The sequence below is a fragment of the Schistocerca cancellata genome, chromosome 4 (assembly GCF_023864275.1).
Source record: "Schistocerca cancellata isolate TAMUIC-IGC-003103 chromosome 4, iqSchCanc2.1, whole genome shotgun sequence".
In the NCBI taxonomy this organism is placed as follows: Eukaryota; Metazoa; Arthropoda; class Insecta; order Orthoptera; family Acrididae; genus Schistocerca; species Schistocerca cancellata.
The window spans coordinates 137,804,792-137,820,165 of NC_064629.1; positions in this window are offsets into that span (position 1 = coordinate 137,804,792).

Genomic DNA, 15,374 nt, shown 5'->3' on the forward strand with positions numbered 1-15,374 from the left:
GAACACCACAATCAGCATTTGTGGGCACCAAAAAACCCTCACAGTGTGCGTCACCATGTTGTGCAACATTGCTTCATAGTTAATGAGTGAGCAGGTTTCGTAAGTGACTGCATAGTCGACCCGAATGTTTTACCATCCTGCTTGACTACTGTGAAATATCAGACTTTCCTGGAACAGATTCCTCCCAGCTTGCTCAAAGATGTCACACAAATGTGAGTGGCAGCATGAGGTTTTAACATGATTAGATACCTGCTCATTTTAGATTGGCTGTTTGTAGACATTTAAACAGGTAATTCCCACATCGATGGATTGGTCGTTGTGGAGCGCTTCTGTGGCACTCACACTCACCAGATTTATCAAACCTTGATTTCTTTCAGTGAGGAGCCATGAAATCTCTCATGTATCGTGGTTCTGTGGAGATTGAAATGGATCTCGTCACAAGAATAGTCTCCACAGCTGCTAAAATCAAAGAAACACAAGGTGTGTTAGAGCATGTCTGTCACTGAATGCTCTGTCAGTGTCAGGCAAGCGTGGCATCTCATGGTGAAAACTTCGAGCATTTGTTGTTACATTAGAGGTGTATTTATGTCATACACCATATGTACTCATTATGTCCAATAAATGTTTCAGCTTAATCATTCTTTTGTTTTCTTTCCGATTTTCGAACTCTGCTACCACTTACCCTTGACATTTCCAGACGTGGGTTGCTATGCAATTCTCAATCCTTATGATGTGGCCCATCTATCCTAGACATTTAGTGCAACATTTATGGGGCATCCTGTATACAATTACAAAATATAATTCAGAAATATATATTCAGAGTACGTCCCAAAGGGTTTATATCTTTTGTTTCTACAGCTGATGCACTTTTCAACAGCTTGGAATACTCGCAGCACAGCTTACAAACAGTTAACACACTTTTATTCTTCCAGCAATTTGGAATATTCGTAACACAGTTGACGAACTTATACATTTTAATTAGTGTTCACATGAAATTTTTATTTGCAGCTCCCTTGTGCAGCAGCTTGTAAAAGTCATAGCACAGTTGACAGACTTATCCATTTTAACTACACTTTAAATGGATATTTAGTTACAGTCCCTCCCTCCTCTCTGAGACATAACGCTAAACTAAAATGCGTTATCTTTTGGTATGGCCAGCAGCAGTGAAACTTAACCTACTGTACAAAAAATAGACACATGGTGTACAAAAAACAATATAACTTGCACACATACACAGTACGCAATCACACACATCCATGCTCTCACAGAAAAATACGCATATATATATATATATATATATATATATATATATATATATATATATATATATATAATGATAAGAGGGTCGTACTGTTCCACGTCCATGCACACATTTTTTCGCCATACATACAACGCACACACTCGCGTGCGTGCGCACATACACACACACACACACACACACACACACACACACACACATACACATGCACACTCTAGCTCCCAAATGAAAAATGTATGTATCGTATGGTTTCGATCCTCTCAGCAGAAAGGACTCGCTTATTGTCGTGCCATGACAGGCCAATTCTCAGCTGCGATACAATGTGCACCTCATGTCTTTATGACTGAATACTGAACTGCTGCACCATATGCAGAGCGGGGGTGGAACACACCCAACAGCGCCGCTTGGGCACTTCAAGTAGTCTGCAACTGAAAGAACCATTAATGCACACCCTTAGCCCATCTAAGTGTGGCACCTCTTTTATACTGTATGAGTACATTTTTGAGCAGAGACTTGCAAACTCTACAGTCATTGACCCATTCGCCTCGACTTTCATCAGGGCGATAACCTTATTGTTCGTGGGAGTTATGCCACAAGGATTATCAGACACATATCCAATTGTGTCGAATGAATCACGGTGACATCTTGTTACTTCATATGGATCACAACACTTCACGCAATAGCTGAAGGTGTCAGTATCAATATAAAGTGACTTTGGATTTGCGAAGTGAGTTTTCGTCAAACCGTATTGAAACTAGTACATTTGGAGTTTGGATAGGTCTTATGTAAACATATCCACACAAATAGATTACGTGAACTCTACCGAAACCTTAGCCATTCTCAGAGCAACGAAATATTTGTTGAAGACTGTGGCCTATTTAAAGTTTGGTCAGGTGATATAGTCCACTGCTCCACAACGCTCCTTCCAGCGGGTGACTACTTAAATTTCGCGATGCTCTGCGACATTTTGCATAGTTCTGCATAAAACTGCATTATTCGTAGGTTTATAAAAGTTTTTCTCAAATGTATATGTCGCGAGCCCTCTTTTCAGTGTTTAAATCAATATGTTCCTTAAATCAGGGACGCTGGATGACTCATTCCAGTTTCAACTTCAAAACCTCAACTTGAGACATTGCAGGAGATTATGATAATGTATGATATATCTTTTTCCCTTCTGCGTTGTAATCAGCTTTGGGTGCGAACCGTGTTCCAGATCTCAGTGCCCTGAAATAGCGATAAATCGGCTGTGCTCTTCATGCAGTCTAACAGGGTGCGTTAAACCTACCACTAGACAGCCACCTAAATCCTTCAAAAAGTAAAGGTTGTTGCATGGGTTACCTGCATAAGTTCTTTACATCCAAGTGCATGATGTTACTTAAATCACCACATGCACTGAACTTTTCATGCATTGGCAGGTTGTTTGCCTTGTCATGCCTATGGACACATTGTCAAAGCCTGCTGCGAACCCCACACTCATAAAACAACATGCAAACATGGGTCAAAAGTTCGGTGTAGACATGTGTCTTTTTCAGCGTAGTGTCCCACGAAAGCCCTGGCGCAGTATTGTAGTATGTAGGATCCAATTCGTATGTGTCCAGGCATACACTCCGGAATCGTATGAAAATATCTGCAAGTAAGTGCACATCTGTGTCCACATAAAGTTTCACATATTACTTTAAATTAGGGATTTCGAACTCCTACAATACACTCACCATATGCCCCTAGTTTGCATCCGATATGGCAGTGCCTGAAAATTTGCTGGAGAATGTGGTTGTGTCAGATAATGTGGATTCGTTGAGTTTCTCCCACGAATTCAGATATTTGTTTGGGAAAACCCCATTCTTCGTTATGAGCTGAATCTTAGCATCATTTGTAAATGCAGCTCAAGTGAGATGTAAGTATTCCTGACACATCGTTTCAGCAAGTGATGCCTGTGGTGTCACCGCCAGACACCACACTTGCTAGGTGGTAGCTTTTAAATCGGCCGCGGTCCGCTAGTATACGACGGACCCGCGTGTCGCCAATGTCAGTAATTGCAGACCGAGCGCCACCACACAGCAGGTCTAGAGAGACGCACTAGCACTCGCCCCAGTTGGACAGCCGACGTTGCTAGCCATGGTTCACTGAGAATTACGCTCTCATTTGCAGAGACGATAGTTAGCATAGCCTTCAGCTACCTTTGCTACGACCTAGCAAGGCGCCGTATTCAATTTATATTGAGATTCTATTAATGTATCATCAAGAGCGATGTTCTACAAATGTGGATTAAAGTTAAGTATTCCAGAAGCTACGTACTTTTCTTTATAGCATTCATTACGAATCCTGTTTCAGACCTCACACCAGCCTGCGTGAGTTTAAGCGCGTGCCTTTCGGCTTCCTCTCATTGTGTCTAGGCTGTCTTGTCTAGACACAACATATTTGGCGACGAGGATGGGATCGCTGCTGTGCTTGCGCACAAAGATGGCTCGCATGATCGCCCTATTGCCTTTGCGTCCAAATTGCTCTCGTCAGCGCAAAGAAATTATTCACAGATAGGGAAAGAAGCTTTGGCTCTCGTGTTTGGTGTTACAAAGTTTCACGATTTCTTGTATGGTCGTCACTTTACCATCATTGCATGTTCATTGATGCGGAAACCGATGACGTGGTCGAATCGTTTCCGATTGATTTTCGTCTTGTAGCTGCAGCCACAGCTGCAGACCCTGTCCTTGCTACCGTTTTGCGTTTTGTTGCTACGCAATGGCCTTGTCAAAGTCACGGATCGAGGATCCGTTGGTTCACCGGTTTTTTGCTCTCAAGGAGAGACTTTTTGTACGACGGGGTGTTTTGCTGTTGCGTTCTGATAATGATCAGTCCAGGGTCGTGGTCCCACGTTCGTTACTGTCCTCTGTCTTACGGCTTCTCCACCAAGTACATTGGGGTATGGTGCGAACGAAACAACTTGCTCGTCAGCACTGTACTTGGTTCGGAATCGATGCTGCGATTACGAATATGTGCTCTTCTTGCATGGCGTGTGCTGAACAACAATCCGCGCCACCGCGGAAATTCTTTGCATGGCCAAAAGCCATTTCCCCTTGGCAAAGATTACACATCGATTTTGCTGGTCCATTCTGGAATGCTCGATGGTTGGTTGTGGTCGATTCCTTCAGTAATTTTCCTTTTCTTGTCAGGATGTCTTCCACGACGTCTTCTGCCACCATCCAAGCGTTGTCCGCGATCTTTTGCATTGAAGGTCTTCCGCAGACTATTGTTTCCGACAATGGCCCACAATTCATGTCCGCAGAATTTCAGTCATTCTGCAAGGCCAATGGTATTCAACATCTGACATCTGCGCCGTTTTCGCCTCACTCAAACGGTGCCGCTGAACGTTTAGTCCGGACTTTCAAGTCACAGATGTTGAAATTGAAAGAGTCGCATTCTCGGGAGGACGCGTTATTGCTCTTTTTGTCCTCGTATCGCTCTCAGCCCCGAGATGGTCGCTCGCCGGCTGAGTTGCTCCACGGTCGTCCTCATCGAACCTTGATATCTTTACTGCATCCGCCGCATCAGGTTCCTGTGCAGCGGCAGACACTTGGTTTTGCCCCTGGCGACGTTGTATACTTTCGCAACTATCGCGGTTCACGGCGTTGGCTCGCAGGGCGCATTCTTCGCTGCCTCGGCCGCGCGATGGATTTGGTTTTGGGGGCCTCTGGTGAGGTGCGTCGGCATCTCAATCAGCTGCGCCTCTGTCGTCGCACGGGTTCTGCCGCTCCCCGTCTGCTTTCAGCGACGGTGCCGTCCGGTCAGCGCCCTGGGGACCCATCTACTGGCTCGCCTCATCCCCATGTGTTACCGACGATGCCTTCCATTTTGCCCCATGGCGTCGCGCCGCCGCCGCAGCCGCCGCCGGCGCCGCCCGCAGTGGACACGTCGCTGCAACCGCCGGGCGCCTCCCTGGGTCACGCGCCGCCGATCCCTTCCCGTGACCAGCTGTCCTCCAGCATGGAACTCTTGCCCGCTCAGGACCATCTGTCGTCTTCGCCAGTCGGGTGCTCCGACTCGATGGCGGTCGACCCTTCGGCCGCTCCTGACTATCTACGGGCGCATACACCTCATGTTGGCGTGCACCCTGGACTAGGTTTTCAGGCGTTTCCTAGCTCCCCTCGGACCGAATGGCCGGGTGCGGGTGGCACAGCCTCGCCTGTTGTTAGGCTCCCCACCTCGTCACATACGTCAACATGGGGTCCTCCACACGGCGGGCGGAGGATTTATAACACAACCGTTCGCCGATTTGCGGGGGAGGAATGTGGTGTCACCGCCAGACACCACACTTGCTAGGTGGTAGCTTTTAAATCGGCCGCGGTCCGCTAGTATACGACGGACCCGCGTGTCGCCACTGTCAGTAATTGCAGACCGAGCGCCACCACACGGCAGGTCTAGAGAGACGTACTAGCACTCGCCTCAGTTGGACAGCCGATGTTGCTAGCCATGGTTCACTGAGAATTACGCTCTCATTTGCCGAGACGATAGTTAGCATAGCCTTCAGCTACTTTTGCTAAGACCTAGCAAGGCGCCGTATTCAATTTATATTGAGATTCTATTAATGTATCATCAAGAGCGATGTTCTACAAATGTGGATTAAAGTTAAGTATTCCAGAAGCTACGTACTTTTCTTTATAGCATTCATTACGAATCCTGTTCCAGACCTCACGCCAGCCTGCGTGAGTTTAAGCGCGTGCCTTTCGGCTTCCTCTCATTGTGTCTAGGCTGTCTTGTCTAGACACAACAATGCCTGCGTGAATCTCAGTGAGTTGAGGAATATCAGTGTTGCTTTCTTGACGATTCTCTAGGAAAACGAAGCGTAGCTCTCAGTGGTAGAACACTAACCTGTTCTCTGCTCTCTCCGTACTCAGCCAAGGGCTCGACTAGGAAATGAGCAACACACACATAAATCGTGGCTGAAAATGGGTATGTCTCCTGTGAATTGGTAATTCGAGTTTCATGCATTATGTTCAGTGTCGCCAAATTTGCCAGTTAGATGGCAGTGATCCTTGTGTGGTGTTTCCGCTTCTTTATCTAACAGCTACCCATAAACAAAACAATCAACTGCATTCTTGAGATCTTGGAGATTCGGGAATCCAGCCGGATGTTCGCGTCGTTCTCGCACGATATTTCAACAGCGTGCCTCTCTGTCTTCTTCAGGTGCTACCTGAGACTGGTCCTTGGGTCGATCGAGTCCAGTATTTATGACTGGAAGGAGCTGCGAGAACGACTCTAACATCTGGCTGGATTCCCGAATATCCAAGATGTCAACAGATCACCGGGAAACCATGAAGAATTACATCAGAAGGCTCTACAGGGAGGAGATGTACCACAACATCAAGAAGCTGGACAAGCTTTGACAAAGGAAAGGGAGGATGCTGAGTTCTCTCAGTTTCCTGCTGAGATGCCGAGAGGGGGAGGTAGTTCCAGTTTTCGCCAGGATCAAGCATCACGTAACTCCAGAGCGGGAAATAGGATCAAACACAGAGCTAGTCTTACTCTGATTAGAGAGAGAGTGTGCGACTTGAGCCACCGACTGTATGTGACGTCCAGGGATTTGCTGTATCTTCATCTAACTATAGCAGCTTCCTTGACCGCTCAAGACTGGGACCAGGTTGATGGTGCCTCCTGGTCTCTAGCAGAATGCACCAGCAAGAAGTCAATGGTATGCCAACTAGCCAAGTTTGAGCGCCTCAACAACAAGGTGCAACAGACTGGAGACACTCCCATGGTGGTCAATGTAAGTGACAAGCAGCTCGATGAGACCATCTTACAAGTACTTAACAAAGGCCTCAATTTCCCAGTGACCCCTAGAGAGATCCAAGGAGGGACCTGCAGGGCGCTCACCAAGACCAAGCCACATAAATCCAACACATCAAGTGATGAAAGGGTGGCACTGAGGCGACTCTGGGAGGATCACAGCATTGTGGTGATGCCCGCAGACAAGGGGAACTCCACAGTCATCCTAAAGAAAACAGAATATGACAGAAAGATGCAACAACTTCTGGAGGTTCCTGCATACAGGTCAATAGGTAGCGACCCTTCAGAGAAAGTGGACAAAAAGACCAGGTCTCTGTTGAAGGAGACGGGCCTGCCTAAACAAGTCGTCAAGAATATGCGTCCCAAAGTGCCAGCACCACCTAGACTGTATGGACTCCCCAAGGTTAACATGAATGGGGTTCCTCTGCGACCTATTGTCAGCAATATTGGCGCAGCAACGTACCCTACTGCAAAATACCTGAAGAAGATGTTGACACCACATGTAGGTAAATGTGCACATCACATCTTGTACTCAGAGGATTTCCTGCAACGGCTGAGCCAGCAACACATCACAGACAAGGACATCATGGTTAGTTTCGATGTGGTGTCTCTCTTCACACGGGTACCACTGAAGGAGTAACTTGAACTTATTGGAGAGACGTTCAATGGGACGCTCCTTGTCCTATTCAGGCATGTACTGACCTTGATGTACTTCCTATATGGGAGTCAATTTTACGAACAAACAGAAGGGGTGGCGATGGGCAGCCCTCTATCACCAGTGGTGGCCAACCTATTTATGGAAAGGTTTGAAGAGGAGGCACTCTCTTCAGCCACATATCAACCCAAGTGCTTTTTCAGGTATGTGGATGATACCTTTGTCATCTGGCCCCATGGTAGGGAGAAGTTAGACGAATTCCGGCTACACCTGAACTCTTTCCATCCGAACATTCAGTTCACAATGACAGTGGAGATGGATGGACTACTTCCGTTCTTGGATGTTCTAGTGAAGAGAAAGGCAGATGGCACGTTTGGACACAGTGTGCACCGCAAACCTATGTACACTGACTTATACCTACAAGCCAGCAGTTGCCACCATCCGGCACAGAAGAACGGAGTGCTCAAAACACTGGTCCACAGAGCACAAACTCTGTCAGATCCTGATAGTTTGGCCACTGTAATAGAACACTTACGATCAGTGTTTAGCGCTAGTGGGTACTCCTCTAGAGATATCCAGAAGGCACTTCAACCTGCCAATCAGCCACAGGATCCAGAAGAAGAACCAGAAGAGGCAAAGAAGATGGCATACCTGCCATACGCCGGACCTATCTCTGCCAAAATCAGCAGGATTCTCCAGAAATATGACATCAAGAGCATATTTTGCCCACCCACCAAAATTGGGGCTATGCTGGGGAATGTAAAAGATGACCTGGGGCTACGCAATCCAGCTATTTACAACATACCATGCCAGTGTGGGATCTCATACATTGGCCAGACCACCAGAACTGTGGACATCAGGTATAAAGAACACCAGAGACATACCAGACTCAGAGAGGCAACTAAATCAGTCATAGCAGAGCTTTGACTGGAACTTGGTCATTCAATGGATTACAATGATACCAAGATTGTGACACAGACCTCAAGATTTTGGGACAGTGTCATTAAAGAAGCCATTGAGATTAAGGTCACAGACAATCTAATCAACCGTGACTCGGGATACCAAATCAGCACTGCCTGGAATCCAGCGCTTGAACTTGTGAAAACTCAACGCAGGACACTCTGGGATTCTACAAGAAATAGAAGTGGAGACCGAGAGAACAGCCGTGAGACAAGGTGTCGGACATTAGAGACCAGATTTGACACACCCCAGATCATGAACTCAACTTCAGAAGACGGTCAGGCCGGGCGCGGACGGCGGTCGGAACGCCGGCTACCAGAGAGGGCCAATGTAGCCGCGTCTGGTGGGCACGGACCGCAGACGGAACACACGACGCGGCGCGGACCGATTATGGAGCGCCCAGCACGAAACAGAAGTGGAAATCATAGTAACAGTCATGATACAGAGTACCCAACATCTCAGATGGGGTCTGACACACCTCAGATGACGACCACAACCATTGAGGACGGCAAAAACGGGCGCGGACGGCAGTTGGAACATCCGCGACTGGAGGTTCAAAACAATGGTTCAAATGGCTCTGAGCACTATGGGACTTAACATCTTAGGTCATCAGCCCCCTAGAACTTAGAACTACTTAAACCTAACTAACCTAAGGACATCACACACATCCATGCCTGAGGCAGGATTCGAACCTGCGACCGTAGCAGTCCCGCGATTCCGGACTGAAGCGCCTGGAACCGCACGGCTACCACGGCCGGCGCGACTGGAGGGGTCCATTGAATCCGAGTCTGACGGGCGCGGACCACAGACGAAACACTCGACTCAGCGCGGACCGATTAGGGAATGCCCAGCTCCTTCCAGGCATAAATACTGGACTCGACCTACCCAAGGACCAGTCTCAGGTAGCATCTGAAGGAGACAGCGGGGCACGCTGTTGAAATATCGTGCGAGAACGACGCTAACATCTGGCTGGATTCCCGAATATCCAAGATGTCAACAGATCGCCAGGAAAGCATGAAGAATTATAACTGCATTCTTGTTTAAGACTTGAATCATACGTGCATACAACTTGATATGAAGTTACAAAATGTACATACTGTTCTGTGAGAATGGTACATGAAGCAGTAGGATCGCCCTCACTTCTCTGCTACAGGAGCGAGAAGACATTTAAAGTCGACGTATACAGAAAGGGTACTTACTCCTTGCAAAGAAAATTCTTAAACTTCAAAATCTTATTCTCCTCAGTAGGCACGACAACTAATACTGGATCCTTGTTAGAGCAATACCCCAGATACTGTGTTAAGTGCTCACTCGTTATAAACGAGTTCACACATCTAGGGCAAAAATGCCGTTTTTTGACTGATTTTACTTGTTTGAGAGGATAGAAATCGTGACATGCGTTTGATCCAGCAGTAGTGTTTTTTCACATCTTGGAGGTTGACAACGAACTGTGTGTGTCACAAATTGACCAGCGAATTTGTAAAAGTAAAGATGGACCTACAACTATGTGTGTAACAACACCATCATCTATCTGACTTGTGTCCCAATAGTTCATGTACATAAATAAATATATGGGGGTTCTGCCTCTGAAATTTACCAATATCCTGAGGGCTACTGGGGAATTTAGCACCATTATATTTATAACATCCACTAATATTCACAGGATACAATCTAAGACAAAAAAATCGCTACAAAGGAATTATCCAAATTGGACTGAAATCAGTAGATGTGATGTACATGTACAGACAAACAAATGATTACAATTTCAGAAAAATTGAATGATTTATTCAAGAGAAAGAGCTTCACAAATTCAGCAAGTCAATAACATGTTTGGTCCATCTCTGACCCTTATGCAAGCAGTTATTCAGCTTGGCATAGATTGATGGAGTTGTTGGATGTCCTTCTGATGGATAACGTCCAAATTCTGTCCAACTGGCATGTCAGATCGTCGAAATCCCGAGACTGTTGGAGGGCCCAAACGATCTTAACTCTGGAGACATTCAGCAACCTTGCTGGGCGAGCTAGGGTTTGGCAAGCATGAAGACAAGAAGTAGAAAGTCTCGTCATATGTAGGTGGGTATTATCTTACTCAAATGTAAGCCTAGGTTGGCCTGCCATCAAGGGCAACAAAACCGATCACAGAATACCATCGATATACTACGGGGCTGTAAGGAGCCATGGATGACAACCAAAGCGGTCATGATGTGAAAAGAAATGGCATCTCAGACCATCACTCCTATTTGTCAGGCTGTATGGCAGGTGACATTCAGTTTGTCATCCCACCACTGACTGGGGCATCTCCATACATATCTTCACTGGACTTACGAAGCAGAACTGATCACTGAAGATAATTCTACGCCAGTCAGTGAGATTCCAAAATTAAGACGTGTCTGGAGCCAACAGCTGTGGGATAAAAACCAGACTGTCACCTGCCATACTGCCAAATAACCATTTCTATTCATAGAGGACTCGTGTGGTTGTCATCCATGACACCCTTACAGCACAGTGGTATGTTGCCGATATTCTACTCCATGTTTTGTTGTCTCTCATGGCAAGCACCTTTCCACACACTGTCAGGTGGCTTGCGGAGTATGGATGTAGATGTAGATGTAGAAGCCATGCTGGGCTACATTTCTGTCAAGATAATGCCCTCTCGCACATTATGAGGGTTTCTACTGCTTGTCTTCATGCTTGCCAAACCCTACCTTGACTAGCAAGGTTGCAAACTCTCTCCCTAGCTGAAAACGCTTGGAGCACTAGGAGCAAGGTCCTCCAACTATGAAGTGTTTTTCAGGATCTAAAGCACAAATTGGACAGAATTTGACATGAAACCCTTCAGGAGGACATCCAACAACTCTTTCAGTTAATACCAAGCCGAATAACTGCTTGCATAAGGAACAGAGGTAGACCAATGCATTACTAACTTGCTCAATTTGTGAAGCTCTTTCTCTTGAGTAAATGATCAAATTTTTCTGAAATCATTTATTTGTCTGTACATGTACATCACATCTAGCGATTTCCATGCAATTCAGATAATTCCCCCATTGTGGTTTTTTTCTTAGAATAGTTTTTCATGGAAGGTATATGTTTTTCTTATAATTTTGTTCACTAGCCAGAAATGAGCACAGAAAGCAGTACTGGTAGTTATTTTGGACATTAATAATGGCTTTTTTCAGCTATATCTTTGGAAGACAGATATGGAAGACTGGATCATACATATGTACATGAACTTCCAAATATAAAACTCTACAGAGAGCTTTACCCAAATCTCTTTGCTGGAACTAACTACTTAGCAATTGAGGTGTCCCTCTATATCTCGCCATTGTCTCCTCAGTTATGTATGATGACATTCTTTGAGACATCCACTTGAAAAGTTCGCTTTCCAGAATGGACATACTTCCATTCACGAAAAGAATTTGATTTTGGTACCTCACCATATTACAGACGCGAATAAATAAGATCCCGTCCCCAAGTATGCCTCAAATCACTGAAAATGGTTACTCAGCGTGATATACCTGAACTTCCTCATCTTCACTGTCAGAATGGTTGGAGGGGCTGCTGCAGGCTGATAGTTGATCACCACTAATTTTATGGAGACCTCATCCCAATGGCCAATGTGTCAGTGACAGTGATTCTGCTGCTGTTCGCAGGGATGGTGACACAGGCATCGATGGTGCTGATGCTGCTGCTCATGACAATCCAGCTGTCAAAGTCCCATACTTGGCTTGCACAGAGTCACTGAAACATAAGGAAACACATGCCATGCTGTGTCTGTCTCACTAGAACTATGACGTTTTGTTAACTGCACATAGAAGCAACAGCACTTGACACATCTACACTGACATACATACAGAGAAAGGAGAGAAATATCGTTTACTATTAGTAAAGGTCTAGGATGACATGGTCAACATCTGAATATGTTTACTCGCCAACCCTCAGATGTTTTCAGTGGTGAAAACCGCATATGTGTCAGAACATTACTTTATTCTGAAACAGCAAGAAAGAAGTAGTAGGGCAACAGGGGTGCGAGGACAGTTTGTTAGTGCAGGTTGCATACATGCAGAGGCAAACCTATTGTTCTCTATTGATTAACAGGTTTTTAACCTGTTGTTCTGCTAAGAGGATTATGATCCTCTGAGGATAATCTGTCCTTTTGATGGATAGGTATTTAACCTATTCTTCAGTTAAGTGGTTTACTGTGTCAAACCTATCCTTCCTCCTCATCCTACCCCTCCCTCTCCTCCTTCAGCCCCCTCTGGGAACTCCCTCGCCTATATATGCATACTTTTGATATTAATTTAACTGACTAATTAATTAAATCGATCAATTAATTAACCTCTCCGCCTCTGGGAAGCCCTCCCCTCCCCCACTGGAAATTAGAGGGAAAAAGACTAAGTTGACTGGTCATTTGATGGGAAATCGATTTCAGTGTATGGCATACAGTTTATTTAAACAATTTGTGGGTGACAAGACAGTATGGAATATTTAAACTATTGAGTGCTTTTTTATTCTGATTGTGAATGGAAATGCTGAGTGGGCTTAGACACAGACACCCTCTTCCACCACAATGTGTGCATTACACATATTTGGTGAAAAAAAGAAACTAGCGATCATGAGGCATGCGCCTGCAACACATGCACAGGCATAGACGTTCAGGAAACAGAGCAAATGCACTGCAACTATAGAATATGTGCTTGGAGATGATCGGTTGCCATGGAGTACAGTGTTACACTAGGCCATCCAACCAGAAGAAAAGTGCGTTTGTGCTAGGTGTTGACAGCTGCACTACATTTACAAGCAATTTTAGAATACATGGCAAGAAGTGATGTGATAATTTCATGGGCAGAACTGACATAAAATCGATAGCATAACGAAAAATACTTGTAAATTGAGGGAAAATACGCTAAAATGTGGGGGAAATCGAGGCAGTATTGGTATGTCTTCTGCTTGGTTCAGGAAAATTCTCATACATTGGGACGAGTATGTGAACGCAAGAGAAATACAAGAAAAAGTTAACATGGAAACAACCGGAACCAGGGAAACAGTCATTTTTTGTAGACAGCAATAAGGTGGTTGGAACAGAATGTTTAATGTGAATGACCACCAAATTTAGAGAAATAAATTTATATATGTCAGATCAAAAGCTCAGGTGTGACCCCAAAGTTATCGCCAACTGACTTATAAATTTTTATAAAGTATTCGTAGCTAAAGCATTTTATTACCAGGTGGGGTGACTGCAATATATAACTACAGAATGGATTGCGTGTTTGACCCTGTGCAGAACTGTTTAGGTGTTTTATAGTTTAACAGTCAGTATTTACAATGTGCTTCTCTGTACTCTCCACCTATCACAACCATACGATGTCAGCCAACAAATACCTTACAAACAGTTGTTGTATAGTTTTTTAACAGCAGTCTACTGTATGTCTATTTAGGTAATAGTGATACATGCAAGTTGACTGCTGTCTTTGACGCTATCCTGGAAAAAGAGAGCCATCTGCCTCTAAACTGACATGGATCTGCGTTAAGGGATGATAGAAAGTAAATGGAGTAATATTTTGCGATTGGTTGTAACGAGGTATGATTTAATGGTAGACAGATGATGCATTCTAGAGAGAGGAATATGTTGCTGCAGGTCTTTCATCACGTATTTAAAAAGTTTTTTCAGTTGTTCTTTTGGAGTGTATCAGTTGTGTGGTATACCCTACAATCGACTTGTACACGACTGCGTGTTCTGTGTGTGACTTAGAGCACTATCTACTTGCGATCATTACCAACGAACTTCCCCATACCACAGTACTAAAACTCAAGTGCAATAATGAAACATATCCATAGATGGAAAACCTGTTTCAGTACCCTCTTCCAGACGAACGAACATGTGTGTGAGGCACTCCATTTCTCTGTCACTTCTTGGACATAAATCGAGTCTTCAGTTTCATATAGATACAAAGTGGCTATTACTACATTTTCCGTGTTCGTCCTATCCAAAATGCATGCCTGTGGTTCATCAGGGGGAAGGCAAGTCTTAGGATTTTTTAGTAGGTTGGTGCACAAGATGCGCGAATATTCTCCTAAAAAATCAAACAGCACATGGGTATGTCAGCAATATGACTGCAAAAAAATATTAAAAAGACATAAAAGCAGTAAAATTTGAGGAAAACCTGGTATAATCACGAAAAATCGATGTGAGATACGTAAAAATTGAGGGAAATACGATGAAATATGTAAAATCGTGAAAATCTAGTAAACTTTAGTATGGAAATTGACTGAGAATATATAAAGTTAGTGAAAAATACAATGAAATGAGTAATGAACAAAATCAATAAAATTGCGTGTTCTGGAGGAGGAGAGTAGATTGATGCTACATACACATACCATAATAGTGGAGAGAGGAGGCGTTCTAGAGACGTGGCGTCAAGGTGAAACAGCAATACTATCCTGCATATTAGGAGTACAACCTAACATCGGACCATGACTTCAGTGTGTTAGAGAAAGATTACTAGAGGCGATGCCAAACTGCGATAAGACTATTACATTTCCACTGGCTACTGATTGTGGTGTTCATTTCCTCGTAATATGTCACTGTTTCCTCATATGTGTTCTCGGCTGCCGACGATCATTTTATAGGACTGTTGTGAACATAACATAATTTCCAAACCGTAATCAGGCTTGAACTTCGTAAACAGCAGTCGTCATACACCTTCAAAACCTATGTAGTGCTTG